This window comes from Perognathus longimembris, chromosome 10 (assembly GCF_023159225.1).
Source record: "Perognathus longimembris pacificus isolate PPM17 chromosome 10, ASM2315922v1, whole genome shotgun sequence".
Classification (NCBI taxonomy): Eukaryota; Metazoa; Chordata; class Mammalia; order Rodentia; family Heteromyidae; genus Perognathus; species Perognathus longimembris.
This window is the reverse complement of record NC_063170.1, coordinates 15,583,839-15,610,899: the sequence shown is the minus strand read 5'-3', so window position 1 is coordinate 15,610,899 and position 27,061 is coordinate 15,583,839.

Below are 27,061 nucleotides of genomic sequence, written 5' to 3'. Positions count from 1 at the left end.
ATACAGGAAAGAAATGTACTCAGGAAGAAAAATAATGGAGATAGTATCTCATATGTGAGAAAGGTGAGAGGAAATGCAAAGTCACTGTCTTTCTTGCTTGGCTTCTATGCTATTTTTGGTGAACATGTATAGTCATGGGTGATCTTTGGTGCTTGAGCAGATTCCAATAGATTGGTAAGCATCATTGAGGGTGGGTAGAATTTTGGGAAACATCACTTCAAGGAAATATTAGGCTCATGAGTGTGCAAAACTTTTGTTGTTTCACAATAATGGGGTTTGTCTATTGGGAAGTACCAACTGGAGAGCAGGACTGAAGAGTGTTAGTTTAGATTGCTAAATCATTAATAAAGTTAGTGAGTGGTAACAGTTACTTGCCATGTGGCTCTTTCTGAAAACTTTTTACTCCATGCTGTGTTCTGAACCCTTGGGCCTAGATGTACCATATAGACAACAGTTTTCTACCTACAAAAGGATCAAAACATACTTTAGGATTTCATTGCACTCGGGCCATACCTTTTAGTAAGTAGTAATTTTTTCTTTTCTGAGTTGTCTTCAATCACCCCAGTCTTAGAAGTTTAAATGGTCCCTCTAGGAACCCTAACCAATGTGTAATTCTATATAAAATAATAACCCTGCATCTATTATCCATTTAGCCTGAGATATTGTCATTTTATAGCTTTTGTCATCTTTAAGTAAATAGAAATCCCTGATTACATTCTATATTATAACTACAATACTGAATAATCAGTAAATTGATGGGCTATTATTTTTATTATTGTATCTCCTTTCTCAAGGCAATGTCTAGGATGTTCTGGAATACACACAAACACACACACACAGCATAACACATAAACATGTGAATATATGTGTATATATGTGTGGGTGTGAATTAATTAAGTAAATGTATGAATTTAAGTTCACACATATATTTGTCCAGATGAATTATACATTTTATTTATAAAACATTGTTCTTCATCTTTAAATTTTCATTTCATACCCCAGTATCTTGAGGAAAAGATAAAAAAAGATTATATAGAGACTAAACTATTTTGATATCTCTCAAGGGATATGAAGTACTCATATCTTACAGATTGCAAATCCTCAGAACTCTGCTCTTAAAATTTTAGAGAATTTCTCCTATGTGCCTTACTTAAAGGCAATCATTTTACTGTCACTATAGCTGTTTCTGTGATGTCAATTTCAAAATTATTTTACTTTACATATTTAGAAGGACATTTTTATTTTCCTACACTTATGTCAAAGTTTTGAAATTAAGTGAACAGATCTCTATATACCTATCTATCTATCTATCTTTCTATCATCTATCTATCAATGCTAAACTAAGGGGAAAATTATAGTAAAGAAAATAATGTGCCCATCTCCATTTTAATTTAAGGAAACTTCATAAAATTACTGTTTGAAATCATTTTATATCCACCAACAATACAGAGCATATTCAGAAATTGCCAGGAAAAAAAGATAATTGCGTCTTTTAAATTTTTAAGCATTATGATGTGTTTAACTGTGAGCTATTTTTGAGTATTTAAGCTTCATGTATACATTTTTAATTTTGATTATTCCAGTGAGCCATGTAGCTATTTTCTAGAGATATATTTCCAAAAAAGTAATGCACATACAGTTTAAATATTATACTTGCCCACTGCAAAATTACAGTTAAGATAGGTACTAAAAAAGTAATCTACAGCATAAAGAACAAGGTAGGTATGCTCAGATTCAAAATAACTTCCATAATAATCCTGTAATTATTTGTGCAATTCAGAAGGAAACTGCATTGCCTTGCATGAGTTCTTATAATGTACACATATTTTCATATGAGTCATCTCATTTTATACTCACAACAAACTCAGGGTAGATGTTATCATCTGTAATTTCATACTAAAAATCTGAATAATGGAGCAGTTAAAAAAAACTTGTCTTACACCAGCCAAAGAGCAAGTTTCTAAGCTACTACCCATAAAATCCCACTCAGATGAAATTGCATTTGATTCATTTTCCCATAGACACTCTATGATTTAATGTGGGGCAAATCATTTAGATTTTCTAACTCACAGGTGTTTTTTTTTTTTAACCCCGATGTAAAATTGTGATTGTTATAATATTTTGAGAAATCTAAATAATATGATACAATTCAATAACTGCTAACTTCAGTTACTGTAAAACTTTTTAAGATCTGTTAAGTGCTGAGGACCACAATACTAGAACTAATGTAGAAGCCTAAGGAGAATAAATTGTATTTTGCTATTCTTTTGCTGTTATACTGATTCTATAGTCTGTGATTTAGGTTTGAATTATACCTGGAGTCAAGAGGAGGTCAATTTGATGAAAGTGAATTATATCCAAGTACAATAATAATACAGGCTAATTAAAACCAATTCCCAATAAGATCATGAAAGATGCTTAATATCACTAGTCATTGGTGAGATATACACTATAACTACAAAGTTCTCCATTGCATGCTGATTGGTATCGCTATTAACATAATTATAGAAGGCAAGAAATCATTAATCACTGTGTTTATCCATAAAATATTTGAATTGCTTGCAAAGTTTCCTTAGCAATAAATTCATTGGCATTTATGGCAATAATGACCAAATATGTTTTTGGTATCCTTCAATACCACTGTGGCCAGGGTGGGGGAAATTCAGATGACCCACTATTTGCAGCTTTCAACAGAGCATTAAGTTTCCAGTCTCCTTCTTCTTTTCTTTTTATTACTTTTTTAAAGGCATTGTACAAAGGCATCGCTATTTTCAAACATTATTTTCTCCCATTCACTCCGTATCACTTCTGTAAAGAAAATCATGCAATTTTCTAGTAACTCAACATTTTAAGTGGTAACAAAACACAATGCTAAGGTTCTTGCATAACCACAAGGGAACTGAGTGATTTTTTTTTTTTTTTTTTTTACTGTCATTGGTTCAGGTAGCCTAGATCATGTTTAGTTTCAGAGTTACCCAAGTGTCCATGTCAGATCATAACAAATGATCTACTCTTGTAACATTAATTGCTGGTCCATGTGATTGTTTCTCCAGACCACCCATCTTGTATGTGTTATCTCAGCCTCCTTGGATGGTTCTATCTGTTTGCATGTTTCCACAAGCCTTGCTTCTGAGGAAACATTATTTGGAAAATTACACACCAAGAATCAAACATTTCCACATGGAACCAATGAATAAATTATGTGCTTATATTTATTGTGGAAAAAAAACATTCTTTTAGCCATGTATGTGATATTGAGGACTCTGCAGCTCAACTCTTCCTGTGGACTCAACAGTAGATAAAATCATATCATAACAGATTTCAGTATTATTTACCCCAGTGAAGAGTCCAGCCAATAAACAGTCTTTTTTTTTTTTTTTTTAAGAATGTGAAACCAGGGGCTGGGGATATAGCCTAGTGGCAAGAGTGCCTGCCTCGGATACACGAGGCCCTAGGTTCGATTCCCCAGCACCACATATATGGAAAACGGCCAGAAGTGGCGCTGTGGCTCAAGTGGCAGAGTGCTAGCCTTGAGAAAAAGGAAGCCAGGGACAGTGCTCAGGCCCTGAGTCCAGTGCCCAGGACTGGCAAAAACAACAACAACAAAAAAAAAGTTAAACCATAAAATCCTACACTGATATGAATCACAGGTCAGTTTCTGGTGCTTGAAGAAGGTATGGCTTTAAGTCAAATTATTTTTTTTCTGCTATTACTAAGGATTCTCAGTCTAGAGAATGTTACCTTCCCCTCTGGTATCAGAGAGAATGAAAAAGTTATTTCCATCTCATAGACCAGTCTCAAAGCTGACAAAACAGTGGATACAACTGAGATGTTAACTGTGGCACTAGAGAGATTCAATGTGTAAATATATAAGAAATTGCATTAAACTATTTGCAGTTTTTTCTGAAAGGACAAACTTCTGGAGTTGTTTCAGTTTTGTATGGAGACACCATAGCAAAAGAATCAATGAAAGCTTCAAGCTTTCTGTGTGAACATTCAGCTTTGCCATACGATAGACTAAGAAATGTCTGTAAGGTCACAGTGTTTGAGTTCTGTGCAAGAAATACAGCTCAAGTGTAGTCATTTTCTTTTGTTGTTTTCATAATTTTTCAGATCTGTTTTATTGCATGGTATTCATAATGACTGAAGATAAAGAACCACGTTAAGTTGCTACTTCTGATTGCTAAATGGGCAGGGGATAACAGATATTAAAGGTTCCCTATCTAACAAGTTACACCTCCACTCCCCAACATCTTTGGGAACTGACTGTTATTTCCAGTAAGTGTGACCTCCTCCATCAGAGTATTGCCGTTGTTACCAACTTGTTTAGAGGTGTTTGTAATATTGGGAGATTATACACTCCATACTCCGGAAGCAGCTCGTAGCAAAGAAGTGATAGATATAATATAGAAGGCATGATTTCATGTCTTGATATAAATATACATCCAACATTTCTTACTGTATGTGGATAAGTCTGGAGTCTGCAAACCATATCTCTTCTGGAAGTATTTTCTTACCTTTTTCTTTTCTCTTCTCCCAAAGATATGTTTCTTACAAACTCTTGACAAACCACTTTCACAAGAAACACTGTCTCAGTTTCTATTTCTATACCTGAGAAAAATATACTGGTAGTGTTCATCAAGTTTGGACAGAACACTCTAAGGTATTTATATGGAATCTTGTGTCCAGAGACAACAAAATGAGTTTTTTGAAGACATATGAAGAAATGAAGGAATTATGGACCAAACTTGAACAAAATACTTTACCCTGTTTCTCATTAGTACTTTTTAACTTCATCATAGTAACAAATTATAATTAATTGTAAATAATACTTCTGAGTATACAAATTTTCTAGTTAACTACAAACTAAAAGTATATAAATTGGAAATTTTCGCAAATAATTGTTTATTCCAACATGTCTTTAAAACTCTTTTTGCATGCAATGATAAAATGGGAAGGAAATCTCAACAATTAGAGTATAAGTAAACATCTCTAGGTTCAAAAAACATTCAGTTATCAACAGGTGTCATGGTGTCATGAATGAATCACAACAACTTTTAGTTATCACCTAGAGAGCAAAGCCAAACTCACATAACTCAAAGAGCTTATAACATGAGGAATTTTCCACTTCTATGAGTAGTGTGAAAAATCATAGGAATTTAAATGATTCCTGTAGCTTAACTTTTAAATACCTAGATGGATTCTGAGAATATGGTCATGGAAAAATCGTCATGAAGAGTAATCAGTCCTTTTTTTCCATCAAATATAGAAATTTCACCACTTATCAATATCTTCTTTGGTTAAGTGGTAGCCAAATACTGTATTTAAAACCTGGTCATTCAAATCAATCACTCCAATTTAGACTGTTCAAAGATAATTAAGCAATACACTGCAACTTTGAAATATTTGACACGCAAAGGTATAATGATTTTGTTAATTACAGCCAGTGATTTACAATTTATTACCAGTTACAGGAAAAATAAAAAATCCTTCTAAGCAGTTGGTACACAGTGTGGAGGGTTTTTTTTTGTTATTGTTTCTACCTGATCAATTCCAGATAAGGCTAGATAGGGTACAGAAGACAATGTATTGGAATTCAGCATACTTGTGTTTGAGATCTGTCGCTACTGTGTTCTACTTGATCTCAGGCAAATCATTTGGCTTCTCTGAGCCCCAGATACCTTTTTGATAATCTAAAGAAATTTTATCTTCCCTGAAGTGCTGATATGAGAACTTCTTAAGAGAATAATAGTAGTTAATATGTACTGCGTCTGTGGCAATCTTAATGGTATTTACTTTTCTACATATATATGAGTATATTTAATCACAGTACAAGCCTATTAAATTGGTACTCATTGGCTAGTGAATTTGCATTTTGCAGAGGAGAAAATCAACATTTAGAGTTAAACTATTTTCACAAAGTATACTCACAGGCAGAGAGTGAAATCCTGATTGTAATATCCTGCTAAGAATTCTAATTCAACTGAAGAAATGTTTGGACACTTGACCATAAAAGCCTATAGTTGTTATCTCAATGAACTTGTAGTAGAATGTACTATGCATATAATGGACAATTAAGAACACGAAGCTACATGGGCTGTTTCTTTTACCTTTCTATATAAACTGAGATCCCAGCAACAAATATATTTTTTCAGTCTATAATAGTCTACACTTTGCTGGCAACATTAACTCTGAACATTTATTCCAAATGATTCTCTTGAAAAGATAGTGTGAATTTTGTTATCACAGACTTTTAAGCAATCCCAGTAAATCGATACCTTTGTCTTGAGTAGGATTTTGCATGTAATTTCTCTGGAATGCAATGAACCTCCGACACATGTATAGCTTGCATATACACACATTTATGTGCAAATGCTGCATTTCAGTTATTCCCACACATGATAAATATGTAAACAATAGTTACAATATTAAACATAGATGTTCATGAAGCCAGCATATACACACAATTCAAGCCTTCAAATGTTTTGTAAATTATTTTTACATATAAGCCCTGTTGATCCAGCATTTGCAATGCTGTTTGCCTATCCAGAAACTCAGGATAGAAGTTAGGTGAAGTTCTTGACAATTGAAGTAAAAGATAAACTGATTTTCCATCCTAAACTATTCAATAATAAATGAGTTTTAAATTTTAAATCAAAACAATGGGTTTCTCACAGTACATTATTGATAAGAAACATTATCCTAAAAATTTCAAAGGACAATGCATTATTTACCAACTCTACTAATAAAAACTCTACATAAATGAAAGTATTAGGGTAAAAAAATCTCAACACAGGCTTGCTCATGTGAAATCTTCTGCAAGATGGTTTATTAGGGATTAGGTAACAAAAATAAACAATATATGTTTTTTCAAATGTATAAAGAAAAATGTTTCAAGATTGGTCAGTCAAATATGCTTCCTTAAATAATTCAGTTTCTACAGATACACAAATCTGTGCAAAAAATCTGCAGTATGAGGCCCTATACATCATGCTGTTTTGAGTGATGTACTATTATAAGAAACTATTCACTCTTCCCATGGTAGAGTTATGCGAGCCAGAATATCGTTTTAAAAAACATTCAGAAAGGGTGACATTGATTAAGATGAATTGTACTCGTGAACTAATGTGTTGAATTGAAACCCCTTTGTACCACTACATAAAGATAATTGAAAGTGAATAAATAAATAAAACTTAAAAAAATCAGTATCACAAAATTTTCCAGATATTATTTTCCTCCTGAAGTATATTGTTTCTTTTATTTTTAAATTCCTTACCCAAGAATACTGTATAATTTATAACAGTGGGCTGAGTGGAATTGCTTATCAAAGAAAAAATGAATGTACCTATGGTTATATGAAGGATGGAAAAGGAGGGAAGATAAGGAAATTTCTCCTGGAAATTAAGCAAGATCGGGGTGTACTCTTTGCAGTCTCTAATGTGTGGCAGACCATTTGCTTCAAGTACCCTCTTCAAAGTTCATTTGAAGTTTTTGTATATTTCCATGTGGAATATGAGAAATCATAGAGAGTAATCTCTTGTGAAGTTTTCCCTTTTCTTATTAGAGGTAACACTTTCCAAACTTATTGTACTACAATCTAGATTTGTGTAATCCACTCATTCAGATTGTTCACATTAGTCTAGTTTTATTTGTGTGAAAGTGGGTTTGTACATTTTTGTTTCTTTCCAGTTTTGTATGTTAACTTTTATAGGCTTCTGTAGTCATCGATCCAGTGACAATTATAAACTATAGCACCACAGGGGCCTTTTGCATTTTCTCTACTCCATACTATCTTCAATCACTACCAACCACAACTTCTCTATTTTAAATCTTGTGTCATTTAAGCGAGGGGTTGGTGACTCATGCCTGTATTCCTAGCTACTCAGGAGGCTGAGGTTAGTGAACAGTCTGGGTCTTCTTTTACCTTTGTTAGAGTGTGTGGCTTCTATCTAAATATTTGACAGCTCAGGGTTACTTGAGCAATCCATCCTGTTCCAGTTTCACACGTATATTTTGTCTTTCATTCACAGGTCATAATTCCAACACCAGTTGACCTTTTAGTATTTTCCTGGTATTGCTTTGATATGAAGAGATTTGTTCTGACACTAGTGAGGTCCCCTTGAATTTCTTCTGATGCTTCCTGCGGAGACAGTGGATTCCCCTAGTTCCTCCATTGGTGAAACAGTTATGGTGGAATCCCCCACCTGCCTCTGCCTTTCACACAGAGCTGCTTTTTCCCCCCTGGAACAACGAAGACCATTTCTTACAGTTCTGGCAACTTGTTGCTGTTGGATCAGTCCTGTTTCTATTCAACTATACCAGTGCTTTGGACATGAACAGAGTGCCCCAAGCCTGGATATCTGTTATATTGCATCCCTTTCTTCATTAGTGTTCCTATCCTCTGTGTTTCTTGGCCTTGATTAGTGTGCTAGCTGTACAGAGACAGGAGTGTCACAATTATGAGAACAAAGAGACTCCTCCATGAAATTACTTGGTATGTTTGAGTGCCTTGTACAAATCCTGACTTCCTTTACCAGGATTATCACTGGATGAGGAAAATCTCTATTCTCACTAGGCAGGACATAGCTAGCTGAGCTTGCTAGTATATCATGCTTCCATTGGCATTGTGAAACTCACCTGATGATGCTTTACAGACTCAGTTCCATCTGGGAGATTAATTAACTTACCCACTGTCCCTCCATGGCTACTTTGAGGGGCATACAATGTCTGAGGTGGGGGTCCTTTTGCTGGATGGAAGAGACTTGTCATGCCTTGATGATGGACTGCTATTCAATTCTAGAAGTTGCACTGGACTTAATAAGGGTAGAGGCAGATGTGCTTCTGAATCTCCACCATCTCATATATACAGGAAGCTTAACACAAAGACTAGTGTGTTATTTCTAGACTTAACAAAAGGAAGGTGAAAGTAGAGAAACCCATCTGATGTACCCAAGATCAGGAAGTCTATGTGCAGTCAGCACAGATGTCAAGCTTTCACCTGCCATTTCTAAAAGATAAATCACTTCTTTCTATTTCTCCTTCCTTGCATGCAGAAATAGTACCCCCCCCCCAAAAAAAAAAAAAACCACACAATGGAAAAGGGCAAGTTTGGGGGAATGATTTGTTGGAGATCTTTTTTTCTGGGGAACTATTCATTGAGGCCATTTATCTGCGGAAAACCAAGTACCTGTGCATGAAAATTTGTCATTGTGAGCATAAAAAAAGCAAGGAAAGAAGAGTAAAACAAATATTTTCTGGGAAACGTTGGGCAAAGGCAGCGAGGACAGCTGTCGAGCATACAAGATGTTCCCATTAAAGAAGGGCAGCATTTTGAAGGGCAGGTGCTGTGTTGGCAAGATGACTGGCTCGCTTCTGTTGCTGGCTACTTCATCTCTCTGTCCTGACTGATTACAGGAGGATGAGTCCCAAAACCAGGAAAGGCACATTTGGCCTGGGAGCAGGCCAGAGCACAAGGACAGCTGAATTAATTTTTAGATTGTCTTAACTGGAGAGAGAGAGAGAGAGAGAGAGAGAGAGAGAGAGAGAGAGAGAGAGAGAGAGAGAGAGAGAGAGAGAGAGAGAGAGAGAGAGAACCTCTTCTTTGTCTTTTCTGTTAGATATTTCCTGTGCAGACAGAAGGACATGGAAGTGACACCAGCAATAAGTACTGAGGAGAAACCCTGTAAGGATGTGCTTTGTTTTCTTTTGTTGTCTTCAGATACCAAAGGCAAATCATGAGGTGTTTATGAGAAGTCAGAGATAATCCCTCATTGCTTTCCATGTTCATAATTTCATGAGTAACTGAAAAAAAAAAGAGAATCTAAGCCATTGTGTAAATAAATATGAATGAATTCCAAAAACAGATCTTAGGGAGATGGAGTTGGGTGGGGTGTTGTTGAATGTGTGAAAGATGGAAATAAATCCATGGGGTTGGCTAATAAGGAAAAGGATTTCAGATCTTCATGTAGTCCTAGAGTAAAAGAGTCAAGTCAGCAGCAGTGTTATTTTTTTAGACAAATTTTTCCTTGATAAAAGGGAAATTTTGTAAAATACCATGGGGATACTGACTTAGAGCTTTTTATCTTGGTGCCTCCCAAGGATAAGGTGGGAGTCTGCCAATATAACAGAAAGTGCTTAGCAATTCTTTCCTTCCTAAAACTAGGATTTCACACAAATTCTGCACACACATGGCAATGTGTCTAATAGAAAATGATTTGCTCCAAGGCAATTATTGGTTTAGTACAACAAAATAAGAGTTCTGTCAAGGGAAATAGAGGATGTAGGTTCAATGAACAACACATGGTATAGGCTGTATACTCTATGAGGTATTATAGAAAATATTTGCATGAATTTTCTTTTCTGCAATAGACTTACTCAATTATCTGATGGACATATGCCAACAAAAAAGTGAATAACACTGCAAATTTGAAATTAATTACTCCCTGAATTAATAAGTCCCTAAAGTCAAATGTCTGGTAAGTAAAGTGTCAGAACTGATAAATGAACACAAAATGTTTCACTCAATATTTTAATATTGAATGAAGGAAAGATTTTCTATTTCAGTATAAACATCTTAGAGCTTTTAATATGACAACAAATATTAAATATTCAGAGGTAGAAGTAAAAATTTTAAAATGAATTACCTTTTGAGGTATTTTCCTTCAGAAACATCCATAATTCCAAGTGTCAAGTTATAAATTTCCAGGGAATAATGCTTGGAATATTTTTGACTTAGGTGATTGGTATTCTTGGATTTTCAAGCAATTCACAAGCATGAAACTTTATTTTTCTGCAGTCATTTTCATGCTTCTAAGTACTTTAGGGTTTTAGAAGCACATCTTATCCATATGCTTGCTGATAATTTACAAAATGTAATGGAGGCTAATAAGTTGGACCCATTTCAGATAGTTGGTTCCAAGAAAGGTACAATACAAAATCATGATATTCATTTTCAAATATATCACCAGTTGCCCTTGGGCTCACACCTGCAATCCTAATTACTCAGGAGGCTGAGATCTGAGCATTGCAGTTCAAAGCCAGCCAGTTCAGAATAGACCCCGTGAGACTTTTATCTTCAATTAACCACTCAACACATCACAAAGGAAATTATAATCTACCTTCTCATTGGACAGCTTCACTATTCTTTTTTTTTTTTTTTTTTTTTTTTTTTTTGGCCAGTCCTGGGGCTTAGACTCAGGGTCTGAGCACTGTCCCTGGCTCCTTTTTTTTTTTTTTTTTTTCTCAAGGCTAACACTCTGCCACTTGAGCCACAGCGCCACTTCTGGCCATTTTCTGCATATGTGGTGCTGGGGAATCAAACCCAGGGCCTCTTGTATATGAGGCAGGCACTCTTGCCACTAGGCCATATCCCCAGCCCCACAGCTTCACTATTCTAAACTGTAAAATTATGGCTTTGCCATTCTATCACCCTCTTTGAATCTTAGGATTGATACCTTAAAGCTGTAGATATAATCACAATGATTCATTTTGAGGATGTTATGAAACAGCAGGAGAATTCACTAAAAAGGACTGACCATCCACAAGAAGCTAGCCTCATTCTGTCTTGCTAATTCTCACAGTTAACTGAGTTAAGTAGTTCTGGATCAGCTAGTCCAGAGCTCTTAACAAAATGAAGATATTTAAGATTTTTGCGGGAAATGTATCCAGTTTATTATTAACCATCACTTTTGGTTGTATGCCAACCTGAGAAGTTGGTGGTAGTAGTGGTTTTGAAAATTGTTATTATTTTGCTAGAATAGAAAAGTAGGGTATTTGAAGATGGGGAAAGAAACAAAATTAAATAGCATATTCATGAGAATGCACTAGGGTTATGCTACTGCTTTAGTTTGTAAGTGAAACAATTCAGAAACTGCAATTGATAGACATTTGTGCTCTCTCTACCTTCTTTATCCTCAAGTCTGTGTCTATCTGTGTGTTTCTCCACACCATTCTCTTTTTCTTAATGAGGCTGAATATTGCTATCAGAAGCAGTTATTGAATAATTATAGCAGAGTTTTCTGCATACCCGAGTTCTTATAATTCCATCATATAGTCTGCAACAACTTGTAGGTCTCAACAAAGAAATTATCAGTGGAAGTTCGCCTACAATCATGCCAGCAATAAAAATAAAGCAGTGCTTTTCAAAAGCCTTCATAAGAATTAGCGGTTAGAGTTAGCAAAAATAGAATGGTACATGCCATTTTCCCTTTTAGATACACTAAAGAAGAAAAACAGGAGGGTAATGCTCTGATTTAAAGAATGACAGCACAAAGGTCAAGACCAGGACTGAATGATAGCATACTCGTGCCCTCAATGCCATGCCAGAAGATTCAAACAAGCATTGCACCAAGCCTTGTGCTTGAAAAAATATGGCAATGAATGGGTCTGAAAAGGTCGCCAGGTCAGGGCTTTCTGATTTGTTCCAACATCAGAGCTGACAGAATTAGATAAACAGCTTTCCTCACCTTTACTAAAATTGTGGATTCTTAAAAATAATAATTAAGCATATAGACTCTTGATACATTTAACAGTCATACATGAAGATTACTTCACACCTATCTTACTGATAACCACTGTGTTACACCCAAGTGATTCACAAGGGAAGTTCATATTGGGATTCATTCCTTGTGATCCAGAGACTTTCTCTGCCAAATTGGTTTGCTCCTGTTGCTATGCTGGATATGAGGATATCTATGCTTCTGAGTTCATAAATAGAATGCATCCTGTTGTAAAAACAAGCAGGGCCAACGTGTAATGGCCAAACCCAGGATTAAATATAGATGGAAAATTCTTTCTGCTTAGATATATGAGACACCCTCAGTCATGTAGATTAGATAGAATTTTTTTGAAGCTGTGCAGCAGTTAAGGGATTCAGTTGATTGTGAAGTTTTACCACTTGAATTGCACAAAAGTCCATAAAATGAAGAAAGCTGGATTGTTTAACGAGTTGAACAATTTTAAGTGCAATGGAAATGTATCTACATTACCATTTTGGGGACCCTGATGATGTTCACCATGCATTGACTTTTGATATAGTCTAGAGAAGGAGAAAGGGATCTTTTCCTAGGTTAAAGTTCTCATTCATAAGTAAAACCACACAAGTCTGGATAGATTTGAGCTAATTTACTCAACAACAAAATGTGCTCAGTGGCAAAACAAAACTAAACAATACCAATTGGATGATGCTGTACTCTAAGGCAGACTTAAGGGACGACACAATGCCTCACAGAGATGAACTAGAATACAGACAGCAATAATGATTCGTAGCTAACACTTGTTGGACAGTAATTGGATCAGACATTGTCTCTGGTAATCCCTAGAGAAAAGCCTACTTAATGTTTTAATCTTATAAAACAGCTTTAATTTTCTCCCCAAATTACAAAAGGTCAAATAATCTAAAACTTCCTCCTTTTACTGTATCTCATTACCTCCAGGTTTGTTCACTGATTGAAATTTAAGAAAGTATTTGTCAGGATTCTGATGGAATACAGTATTCATCTGGTAAAATAAAAAAGAAAGGGAAACAAAAGTGATTATGTTTTTATGTTTTAAAAAATTGATTAGCTTTTGGTCAACTAACTCTATTATAAACACACAACTTCTATTAGCAGATTTCTAATTTATTTCTTTCTAATTACATGATAATGTGCAACATTTGCTGTTTAGCTCTGTGCATCTGGACCAAATGGATTTTCTTAAATATAGACAAGGAGAGAATTGGGGCACTTATCGTTTTTATTATTGAGTTCTGAAAACAATTTCAGCATGCAGAACAGAATTTCTTTAGAAAATTAATTTTAGACAGAACTGACCTCTGCCTTTGGTTACATGGTTGATTATTTGAAAATGTACATAGCATTGCTGCCACTCATCAAAATTAAATGTCAGCCATTCCTGATTGCTAGTCCATTTCTTTCACGTGTGTAAACAAGATGTACCCATTGCTATTTTTCACATAACATGCCATTTGTATACATATACACTAGACTGAGCATCAGCAAATTCTGTGGGGCCTTAACAACTACCTAAATGGACACATTTATCTGTGCTAATTTCACATCATGTCACATTTTATTTATGAGATAATGCGACACGGACAGATGCCTTTTTCAGGAAAATGTACATTCCATTCCATCGTGGTTATTGGTGGTGAAGATGTTAATGGGTAATGTAACAAGGGAAATTTTACATGACTTGGGAAATCTATGTGACATGGGGAAAAGTTAATTTCAGCCTTGCCTCATTAATCAGATCTGCTGCCAGCTAAAAATTGTCACTGAAGGATATTGTGCTTTGTGCTCTGAGGTGCTGATGAAGATACTGACATACAACACGGATGTAATTGGGCCTGGTGCTCAGAGGAAGCAGCAATTGGTTGTGTAAAAATTAATGCATTTAGAGCTGACCTTTGGGAAGAATTGCCCAAGGCACCTTAGGGTGGTACCTGTCAGTGCTAATGGAGACTGGATTCAAGACTGTTTTAAACAGTTCTTGCACGCGAACTGCTGGAAGCTGAAATTAACTCCAGGAGTTCCTGGAGAGATCTTGCATGCAAGCATTTATACGGAAGGCTGCAAAGCATTGGGAGTGCCAGGCAAGGCCTGGGGTCAGAATAAAGCAAAAGCTTAGATGTGGAAACGTAGGGGCCGTGGGGGTGGGAGTGGCAGGAAACCACACCAGCACTTCAAAGCCTTTGCAGGTATAAACATTACAGAAGACATAAAAATAACTGCAGAGGGAAAATGATGCTGTGGAGATGATAGGAGAGTAGCTTAAATAGAACAGGTTCCTGTATAAAAGTTTCATTGTTCCTACCTGAGGAGAAAATAGTAATTATTTACAATTTAGAAAGGAGATGCCCATTTCAGAAACAAGACTCCATAATTTACCTCACTGCTATTTGCATGAAAATCAATTTGATTTCTTGGCCTCAGAAAAACTTAGTCCTCTTAATAGACACACTTCATAAAAATCTTCCAAAGGAGAATTCTAAGTTTTACACATTGTAATTATCTAGTCCAATAATAATGGACAAATATGTGCATAATATAACCACCACTAACGTCAGTATTTAGAACAATTTGATGAACTTGAAAATCTTTCTCATTTTCCCATGCAAGTAACCCTCCAAACATTGAAAGCCTCAGGCAAAAGGATTAGTTATTTATTCCTAAATGAGTGCTTTTGAAACTGTCATACAATTAGGACTCTACAGAGTAACCTTTATTTACTTTAAATTGAAGTAAAATTTCTCTCCATACAAATCAGACTCTATTTAGTTCCTTTCCTTCCTTCCTCCCTTTCTCCCTCTTTTCCTTCTTGCCTTTTCCACTCCCTTCCTTTATCTTTCCATCTCCTTATTCCTTCCCTCCTTCTTCTATTTCTTTCTTTTTCATTTTTATTCTCTCTCTCTCTCTCTCTCTCTCTCTCTCTCTCTCTCACACACACACACACACACACACACACACACAGTGGCCATCTGATAAACACTCTGATAAGCATCCTAGAAAAATATAGGAAAAGAAGAATGTTTCCAGTATCTTAAACAGGAAGGAAAGGGCATATGTAATTTAATTAGGTACATTAGAACTACTATATAAGAGAAATGGGAGTTAACCTCCCAAATCCAAAATTTGTCTCTGGACTCTTTCAGGGTCCTTATGCCCCCATTTTTTAGCATGCTCAAAATAGCAATTCTTGAATAGACAATGTTCTCAAGGTATGGTTCTCAAGGTAACATTTCAACTGAAAGTTCCTGTGGGGTCAGTTGACATAATAACCTGTTGGGGATTCATCTTGGCCTTAAGGGGGGAAGGGCGATGAGAGCGCTCCCGAGACACCGCCCTTCTCCCAGCCCTGGGGCAGTGTGGAAGTGAGCCACACCTATCTCCTTCTGGGTCCAGAACCAGAAGGGGTAGCTTTGAGACCATCCCCGCCAGCGAGCACATGTGCTCCCTTTTGGCGCGGGCTTTGCCCACAGGGCAGTACTTTGGGAAGTGATGTTAGCCCATGAGGGAGGTCCTTGGGAGCTGCTCTTGGGTTGATAAGCTCACCAGCCTATCACCAGCTCATGCTCAATCCTCGTCGTCACTACTATATTACTGTGAGTCCCTCCCGATTAAATTGGATTGCTCTCCGAAGCGTCTCTGTGCTCCATCTGCGCCTGGCTTCCTTGGTGGGTAAGGAGGGAGGAAAAGGGGATCTCGTTTGGCCACGTGCACCTTAGGCCAGCCCGTGTCCCTCACTCCACCTTGGCCACCTGCTGGTCAGGTGCCCAGGGGAGAGGGTGAAAAGGGGAGCACTGATAAGGGAGTAAGCTTAGCATCCCAGCACCAGGGGAGGTAAATCTAGCCCAGCAATCACCAAAGACAGAACTTGAAATAAGTGTATGATATGGTGAACTGTGTGGATACATTACACGGATTCTGTCCATTTTTGGGGGGCTAATTTTTACAATAATTGTTTCTGCAAGTAAAGTTTGCATGAAAAGTTTTGTTAATATAGTAAATGCTCCATAACTTCTTTAATCCCTCCTCTTTGTCTTTCTTTGTGTTCTTTTCTGCTATGTTATTCTTCCTGATTTCTTTTTTCTTCTTCTTTCTCTCCTTTCTTCTCTCTTCCTTCTTTTCTTATATTTTCCTCTTTTCCTTCTTTCTCCTTTGTCCCTTTCTTCTTTTCCCTTTCCTCCTTCTTTCTCCTCCTCCTTTTCCCTCCTTTCTTGCTCCTGCTCATCTTTTTTTTTTCCTACTGCTACTCTTCTTCCTCCTTCTCCTGTTATTACGGTTCTTCATCATTCTCATTTCCACACGTTGTTTTAAACTTTCCAAAGTCCTCTGACCATCTATGAGGAACACCCCTAGCCCGTTCTGTATCATCTATAAGTGTAACTGATGGCTCTTTATCTTCTCTGCTTCTCTTATTTTGTATTTAATCACACCTCAACTCTTGCAGTTTGAACAAATGTTTATCTTCCTGAACATATGTTCAGGATGCATGCTTCCTGTCTACTTCCTTTCTGTTCTGCAGCACAGTAGCAACAGCTATTTCTATTAATGCCTCAAGGTAAAAGTGAATCTCACTATTACTATGATACATTTTAGCTGACATAAAATCTTATATTAGATATGAAGCAAAATATGGTATGGGTTGAATTCTATGTCTTTTAAAAAAGAGTAGACTGTAAATCCTAGAAAGAGAAGTACTGGCTTTATTATCTAACATAGCAGCTGACTACTGGCATGGAGTGAATGTGATACTTGTTGAACTGACAAAAAATAAACACTTGACAAGAAAAAAAAGTATATTCTTTCACAAATAGAAATATGTGCCATTAGAGTAGACTAACTCCTACCACAGATTTCCTAATACTTTATCAACCTCAGACTCAAGTAAATGAACACCTCAGTAAAAAGTCATACCATTCTTGATTTTAGACATAAATGGTTTTCCCACAATCCTTACTTCCCAGAAGCTACTCAGGGCTGAGGATGTGCTTTGTGGTAGAGTGCTTGCCTAGCATGCATGAAGTCCTGGATTCAATTCCTCAGCACTAACAGCAAAAGCCAGATGTGGCACAGTGGGTCAAGTGGTAGAGTGCTAGCCTTGAGCAAAACGAATTTAGGGACAGTGTTCAGGCTCTGAGTTCAAGCACCAGAACTGGTAAAAAAAAATAGTTCACTCAATGATCGATCATTCATATTCATTTTGTTGTTTTTTCATTTTTGTCTTTCCACTATATTTTTATCCTACTTCATGAGTGTGATATGTTTATAATCATGTCGCCCCATTCTAGGTCAGTAGGTACTCCATGAGTAAATGGAAGATGGAAACGTGAATATTGATACACCTAATCAAATACACAGTAAAGTATTTGTCAAGAATACCATGGAAATTAATTCATGGAGTGAGGATGGGACTCAGTGTTATTCAATGCTAACATTTTAGGTTACACTGTAACCTAAAAGGATTCTACTGAATGCTAGACACCACCCCTGACAGTATGAGAAAGATCATACTCAAATTTGTATAAATTCAACTCAGCCAACCCTACTGCTGCCTTCAGTACATTTCCCTTTTGCCAATTACAAGACTCATCTGTTCTCTTTGCCATTTAGTTATTGAGCTTTTCTTGGCCAGGCATGCTACTCAGGGCCAGCCTAAGCATTAAGCTGACTGTCTGGCCTTCATTAGTTGTGTCTAATCCATTCCCCAGAAAATACCCCCTAAGCTATAAAATGCATCTGTGTGTTGTTTTTATTAGGTCACCCAATTGAGCAGATGCTGATGGCTCTAGAAAAGGAGTGTTACCCCGTGCCAACCTTCATTTGTTCAATTTAAGTTGCAGACAGGGACCATCCATTGAGCTATTTCTGTGTCTTAACTTGCCATTTCAGAACACATAATTATTTCTGAATTAGATAATCTTTTTAAAGATAATAAAAGATAAGGCAATTTCTGAGAGTCTCCCTTACAAGGTATAGCAGGATTCATGGATTCTATCAGCAGTCCTTCCATGTCTTCAGAATTTGCCATTTTACGCTGTCCTCCCTGCCCCTTACTGAAAGGGAACTGTCACACATGTAATCATTTGGTCACAAATGGACTTTCCTCCTGCAGCAACTCTTTAATTGCCCAATAATTTGTCTTAGGATTTTAGACTACAACAGATCTCTCTAAACAGTCTTCCAGATCCAAGTTGAAATGGTCTCTCCCTTATATCTCTTAAATTCTTTATACTATATCTCAGATATAGATGTCCAGGTTCTTCTATTTTATATTTTTGAGGCCCAAGGCTGAGACTAGAACTTGATAGTGATGTTTTTCCTCCGTGGCAAGTGCTCTACCAACTGAGGCACACCTCCAATACCTTCCATCTCTTCTTCACTGATTCCATTGAGCTTCTTCTTTTACAGTAGTTGATTCATTTGGAACAGCAAAGTGATACAGACGCCCGGGATGCTCAATCTTCAGAATTTTCCTTCTTGTTTTTTTTACAGACAAAAATCTGTCCACCATAATTCCCTTGAATGGTCCACTGGAAATCTCAGCAGACCCATCTTACTGTTATACAAGGGGGAAAAAAAAAAAAAACTTCCCTCATAGAAAAACTTTTAACAATTTATTTCTCTAGTTATTTCTCTAATTTGTCCTTAGAGATGGAGATCAGACTATTTGAAGTCTGAATATGGGTGTTGAAATATTATTTACATCACTGATGTAATATCAGTGATGATGGATAACACAAGTAGGTTAATGCAATTATGATTAATTACATTTCTTTTACAGATAGTAACTGAGGAGATGAGAATATGGTCCTCTTTTGTGAACATTTCCTTCTATTAACAACAACAACAACAAAAAAAAAACTCCCCTGATGTTTCAAGGCTCTGAGCATATTTTTCACTCCATTTCCCTTTCCCAAAGTTTGTCAAAAAACAGGCAAGGGGTGGCTGACATTCAAAAGAATACCAAAAGAGCAGCAGGAAGAGAAGGAAAGAAGCCAGCTCAAATGTACCTCCTATTTTATTGGCATACAGAGGTTCAATGGCCCCCAGATCTTCTAACCAGCTGGCTTTTCAAGAGAATAAAATGATCCTCAGGATTTAGCCCTTCACAGAGATGCATTAATTATTTCAGGCCACTCGGTCTTGTAGTGCATTAGTGCTTTGTTAATTGGTATCCTAGTGGCTTGAAAAAGTTTTATAAATCCAGTGAAATCTATGTGCAGTCAGCTCATCTAGGAAAGAAAAAAATTCAATGTGGCATGGCTCAGAGCCCTAGAGAATCGATAGGAGCTATCTGGGCAGAGATTTCATTGTATTTATATTACACACCTTGCTCAGTTCAAGCTGTTGCCTGGTTTTCTTGATCTGACAAGTGGGATTGAGGACAAAGTCAAGGTCAAAACCCAAGAAGTAAGCAAGGGGCCAGAGGCATTTTGCATCCCTTAAACCAACCTAGCTAAACCTCAGGAAGATTCTTCCTTGGTTCTCAGTCCCTGACTTAGTTCCAATACTAGTTAGCAAGATAAAAATATTATTATTTTTAATCAAGGTTATGTGGCGGCAAATCTAGCATGACATACACCTACCTTCTTCGACGTGGCTTATCTTTTATTATTTATGACTGGCATATGACTTTTTTCATAATCAGGTCAAATCAATTCATTTTGGGTTTCCATTTCCTCTCCAAGCCCTTATCAGATGGGACCGACAATAAATACAGGGAACAAGAAAAGCAAGAAGCAAAGGAAGGGAGCTTAGTAAAACAGAAACACTACTTCTTAGATGCCAAAATAGACAGCAATAAAATACAAGGTCCAATTGACACTACAGTCAATGATGAGAATCTGCTTTGTTCTCATAACACCATGTTGCTCCCAAGGCCCAGGGAATAACCAGCTCTTGGGGCCCCTGCTGAACCTCAAGAAAATTCCACCCTGTCCTTATCTGATCCTGTAGGACTGCTAGAAGGGTCAGAAGGATAGCCCTGCAAAAACACAAACAAACAAACAAACAAACAAAAATGAAACAGGACAGTTCAGACAATAAACTCCCAACAGGAGAGGACAAAGAAATTCCAAAAAAGAGTCTCACCCTAGACAGTACAAAAACTTAGCTCCCCCCCCTTTGTTTTTCTCTTTTCTTCTGCTTGATCTTTCCTAACAGTCATGAGTTTCCTAACAGTAAAGAAGACTGAAATGTTGATATTGAAGTTCAACATAAACATTTGCTTCATAATAATAATTTAACAACCCATATACTAATTTTGTTAAAATTTTCAGGTCCCTGCACTAACAATGAGTAATAAATAAGTAATAACCAATGGTTACTTTCTCCTGCTTAGGCAGTGTTTTAGCTGTGCTATAAAAGATAGCTAACCATTTCGTTAGCCAAAGAGAAAAAGATTAATAGTACCTCTTAAAGTAAGGATGGCATGTATTTTAATCTTACTTGAAAGACCTCAAAATGCTTTGTACTCACAAACTGACATGAGGAATGGGAAATCTCTTTCTATAGCTACTTAAAAATAATAATGATAAGAAAGACTTTATCATCTAGTTTTTGTTTCCGCCCTGAGGAGCAGCAAAAAGTTCCATTTCCTAAGGCTGTCTTATAATACAATGGTCACTAGCCACACAGAACAAATGGACACTAGAACTGTCATTAGCATAATTGAGAAACTGAACCTGTCATTTAAATCAAGATGAGTTGGCATCACACAGTGTTACAGACTCAATAAAATCAAACAATGTAAATATCAGCCTGTTAATGATTTCTATCATTTAGAAATTGAATTGATAATATTTCTGATCTATTGAGTTAAACAAAATGTATAACTAAAATTAAATTTTAACTCTTTCTTTGGCTTTGTAAATGTGATTTAGTAGTCTAAGCCTGAAATTTGTAATTAAATGTATGTTTACATTGCATTTCTTCAGTCTGATGTTGCAAAGTGTAAATTACAATTTTAGCCTTAGGTTTTTTGTATTTGGGTATTTTTTTTCTTTTCTTAGAATTCAGGTGTCACTATACAGTCTGAGCTGGTCTTGAACTTGCTTTGCAGCATAATCTGACCTAAGAGTCATCCCTTTCCTTGGTAGCTCTACCAATGTAAGATCATCTGACCTGTTAAAACCTTCAAAGATAGGTAAACAATAATACTGTGACTCTTTCACTGTTGAGCTGCTAAATGAAGCAGATATGTTTAGGGGTTCATACAAGTGTTCAACACATCATCAAAGCATCGTTTCCTTTGTGTCAGCTAAAATGATTGGAAGACTGTTCTGATCTTCCACATTTATGGGAGAAACTGAACATACCCCAATATACTCTGTCATTTTACTCATATGGACATGTGTCCTGTGACCTTGAGCTAAGCACTCACACACAGAAATATATATCTTCCATTTTTCCCCATTGAACTACCCTTAAACAGAGTGTGCTCAGTTGAACATGATTACCACTGTGGATATGAGCAAGCTTCCTCAATAAAATCCCTGTAACTTCGTCCAAAGAGGGTACTGCTTTGAAAATAACCCATGTGCTCTTATTAGTGTGATGTAGTTAACAAGACTATTCTTGTAGCCCTTAACTCTGTTTGTTAGGTGTTTTGCACTCACTAAAATACAAACCCAGGTCACTAAGTTACACACACACATTCATAAATGCTTAAATAAACTTATATTATTATTGGAATAATTTTCTATATGCAGAGAACAGATATAAGCTGGATATAAGAATTTTGGAGCTATCAATATATGTATCTAAAATCATGTCATTGAACTAGAGTGAACTCAGAAAGCAAAAAGCTAGCAACTTAGAAAGACAAGTTACAATCCGAAACATCTAGAAAGTAATTGAAATCCATAAAGATAAAGGAGGAAGAAGACTCTTTGAAAGACAGAAAAAAGGAATAATGGGACATCTAGAGAAAGGAGAGTTATACCAATCCTGCAAGATAATATCGTATATTAAATAAAGAATATAATCAGTAAATTTATTGGGCATAAGATGGCTCAAAGTATCAAACCAATAGGTAGCCCAAAATGTGGAGTGATGATGTAGTAGTGATTAAAAATGGTATTAATTTGAGAAATCTAACCCAGTGAACTTTACAGTACATATATTCTAAGGTTGCACAAAATCTTGAATTCAATAGAGAATAATAGCAACATGTCTACATTTTTTTTTCTAACTTAGCCAGGAAAATAGGATAGCATTGAAATAGTTCTAACCAGGTAGAATTAGACAAAGGGGGAAGAGTTTCTCACTGGAAACTAAGAACCATGACCAAAAAGGACTCCTTAAAAGATGATTATTTCAATGGTCTGAGATCAAAACACTCTTTCAATCTATATGCCTAAACTCATGTGCATTAGTTTTTTTTTTGTTTGTTTGTTTGTTTGTTTTTGCCAGTCCTGGGGCTTGGACTCAGAGCCTGAGTACTGTCCCTGGCTTCTTTTTGCTCAAGGCTAGCACTCTGCCACTTGAGCCACAGCGCCACTTCTGGCCGTTTTCTGTATATGTGGTGCTGGGGAATTGAACCCAGGGCTTCATGTATATGAGGCAAGCACTCTTGCCACTAGGCCATATCCCCAGCCCACTCATGTGCATTTGTATTGTAGGCTAAACACTAACCGAAAGTGTTGTACAGTCTGCACTTGGATTTAGTGAAAAAATAGAAAGAGTATGAGGAATAGTAACCTAAGAAAGGAATAAAGCCAATCGTACAATATATTGTAATACCACTTGTTAATATCACTTTCTTTTTGCCATTGCAGACAATTAAGGTGCAGGGTCAGTTGCCTGAGGGGAAGTAAGAATAGAAATGAGTGAATGTTTGGGGTGGATTTTTACAATCTACTTGATTAGATTGATGTCATTATGCAAATAATTCACTGGCTGAAAGCAAATACAGGCTTGTTAATAGAGAAAGGCATTGAATGGTAGCACAGATTAATATTTTCCCAGGAAACTTGGCGAATTTGAATAAGAAACCTTTCTAGCAGACTAGAAATGCTCTTAAATCTGGAAAGACTGACTTCCCAATGTTTGCTGTAAACTTTTGAGGAAGGCTGCAGACATTACAAGAACCCGTGAAAGGGATGGAATGCTTGCAATTATGAGGAAGTACTGAGAGCACTGGCTGGCAGCTTAGATAAAAAGAATTAGTCACCACAAGCAACCAGGGGCAACTGGCATTTGTTAGTATTCTGGGAGAAGTTAAATCTATAGAAAATGGATGTCTTTACATGGACTGTTTCAGACAGCTTAGTGGAAGCTACAGTGTTAAAGGTGGGGCCTATAAGGTACAGTCACCAGTATTTACTGAACTCCTGTAAACCAGGCAATTTCAAGTGGGTTGACTTATTTAATCCTGTCAAATAGATTGAAGAGTTCTTGACATCTGAAAGTGACTTTCAGGGATGCAGAGAAAAAAAGTTTGACCCAGCCCTAAAATATCTCCAAAGTCTTTGCACGTAGTATCCATCTATTCACTTTCTCTCCACTCTTATGAAATGTTAGAGACTATGATGGAAATATATATTTATAGATTTAATAAGTAACTATTCTATGTAGGATTTTTTTTTCAATACTAAGATTTACGCTTCCTATAGAGGTGCTCTACCACCTAATCTATGCCCTGGAACTTTAGTTATTTCCCAGAAAAGGTTTTGCCTTTTTGTGAAGGGCTGAAGTATATATTTTATCTTGATCTTCCTCCCTATGCCTTTCATATAACTGGGATCAAAGTAGCTGAAATTACAGATGTGTGCCATCTCACTTAGGCTAAATGCTAGGTTTTTTAACTTCTCTCCCTAATATAGTTACATATATATGTCTATATATACATTTCTACATGTATACATAATTTATACATGTGTAACTTGTATTATATATGTAATGTATATGTATACATAGATATACAATTCAAACAAAATGATAGATGTTTGCCTTACATTATCCTCTATGTGAAGAATTTTGAAAATCAGAAATAATGTATTCAGAGATTTATGAGTCAAATGGAACTTCTCAGCAACTTTTGAATGCTTCAAATAAAATCAGACCAGGAAGTAGACTAATTTATTTATTTGACAGTATTCCAAACTCTGTTTCACACTAAAATCACCCGGGGAGCTTTGCAAAATAGCTCTAATATTTTGATGCAAACCCTAGAGATAGAATTGTTTTTGCCAATCCTGGGGCTTGAACTCAGGGCCTGAGCACTGTCCCTGGCTTCTTTTTGCCCAAGGGTAGCACTCTACCACTGGAACCATAGTGCCACATCTGGCTTTTTCTGTTTCTGTGGTGCTGAGGAATCAAACCCAGGACTTCATGCATGCTAGGCAAGCGCTCTAACACTAAGCCCCATTCCCCGCCCTGAGATGATTCACACTGGGTGAGGAGGACACTTGGTAATATTTAAAGCATTAGGATAATGCTTCCGGAGAGCAGCCAATATAGATCCATAATGCCAGAGTTCAACATTTGCAAAAACTGGAGGTAGTTAAACCACACTAATAGCAGGAACAGATTTCCCTCGTTTGGCAATAGATTGCATTGTGTTTAGATCTATTAAAACATATTCACGTTGTCCCATCTATTTTGGGCAGAATATATGCTCAGCTACAGATGGGTATGTACAACATACAGCTTCTAAATTCTTTGCACTATGGCAGGCCACCTTCTCCAGAGCCTCAGCCCTGAGCAGATGTTGCACATCCTGTTAGAGCTGGAAATATCATGTTTTAACAGACCCAGGGATTGATGGATGAGCAGGATGTGTTCTCTTCAGCTTATGATGGATTGAGTTACATTGGAAAAGAGAAAATTCAGAGAGTCTATGCAGAATTAGCTCGAAGAATTGGTGAGAGTAATTTAGGGAGCTTGGGGGAATTAAAGAATAAGAGATAGGCCATGCAGATAACCTCTTTCAAATCATGAGCCAAGGTTCATCCTTCCATGGGTGGCATAGAAGGTGAATGGTTAAGATTCAAAACTTTTCTTTTATACCCCTTTCCTCTTCTTCTTTTCCTTCCAAAACCTTATCATATCCTTGTTTTTTTCTTTTCTCCCTTATCCTGTTTGTTGGTGAAGGTAGTGGGGTTTGTATTCTAGGCTTCTAGTTGTTCTTGTCTTTTTTGGTCACAGATGGTGTTCTACCATTTGAATCAGGCTCCGGTTATAACCTTTTGCTTTTTACCCAAGTACTCTCCTCATCCTCTGTGAACCATATTTGTATATTTGTGTGTGTGTGTGTGTGTGTGTGTGTGTGTGTGTGTGTGAAAGTACTATAGCTTGAACACAAGTCCTGGGTGCTGTCCCTTAGTTTTTTTTGAGTGTTCTAACACTTGAACTATAGTTCCACTTCTGATTTTTGGGTGCTTAATTAGAGGCTTTTATAAAAATTCTCATGGACTTTTCTTCTTTGGGCTGGCTTGCTTAAAAATGTGATTCTCAGATTTCACCTTTTTAACTAACTAGGATTATTTGAATCAGCCATCGGTGCCCAGCTTGGTTCTTTTTTTAATTTTTATTATTAAGACATCATTCATTATTATTTTAAGAAAAATAAAATTGAGTAATCACAAGTCCTTAATGACCTTATTCACTCATTAATGATTTCAAGTAGTGAAACATAAAGTATTTCAATGCCATTTTCAGATCCATAGGATCTGTGAGTAAACAATGGGCTTTATTATTCTCTCATAAACTGGAGGAAATGGTCTGTGAGAGAGGTCCCTACAGGGCCACCTGCAGTGTCAGAGAGTGCTCTACCAATCACCTTTCTAGTAAAGAACAAAGCAGGTCCCCTGCCCAATTCTAAGGAAAGCAGTTATTCAACCTATAGCTTCCACAAGTTATGGCAGGCCACAAGTGGTGATGCGTTCCTTCGGGGTCACACAGGCCCATTGCCAGTGTCACAGAGGTGATGGGGTTGTGACTGCCAAGCCAGAGGGTTGGGATAAGTGGGTGCATTGACCTGGTACATCTGTGCAAAGGAGGAGGTTCCTTTGCTCCCAGATGTGGCTTAAGGCTTTGCAGCAACCCTTGGAGGTTTTCTACAAGCATCTCTAATCTGAAAAAAACAATGTGTTGCTGTTGTTTTTTATTAAACTGGATACTACTACAAAATTGTCTTAAAGTGTTTTAGTGAGGGGCAGCCTAGATTTCAGATCTCTTGAGGAACACACACACACACACACACACACACACACACATACACACATACACACGAGAAAAGATTCTGCTGGGTAGGAGTAGAAGGAAATTGAGAAAGTACCTGATATCACTTAATATCTCAGTGTATAATTATATACAGTCAAATATATTACTATGATTTATATAATAATTTTCCACAGGATCTGAAGGTTCTGGAGGATGAATCATGGGTTCATATAACCAAGGAGACATGGTGAAAGGATTCAAATTCAAGATGGCTATGATATTCTTATCTTTTAGTCATCAGTGTTTCACACATTTAGCCATTTTTGTGCCTTGTGACTACAGTGGAAATTTGCTTCATTCTAGGGGTTGTTATCTATTAAAGTATATATGTG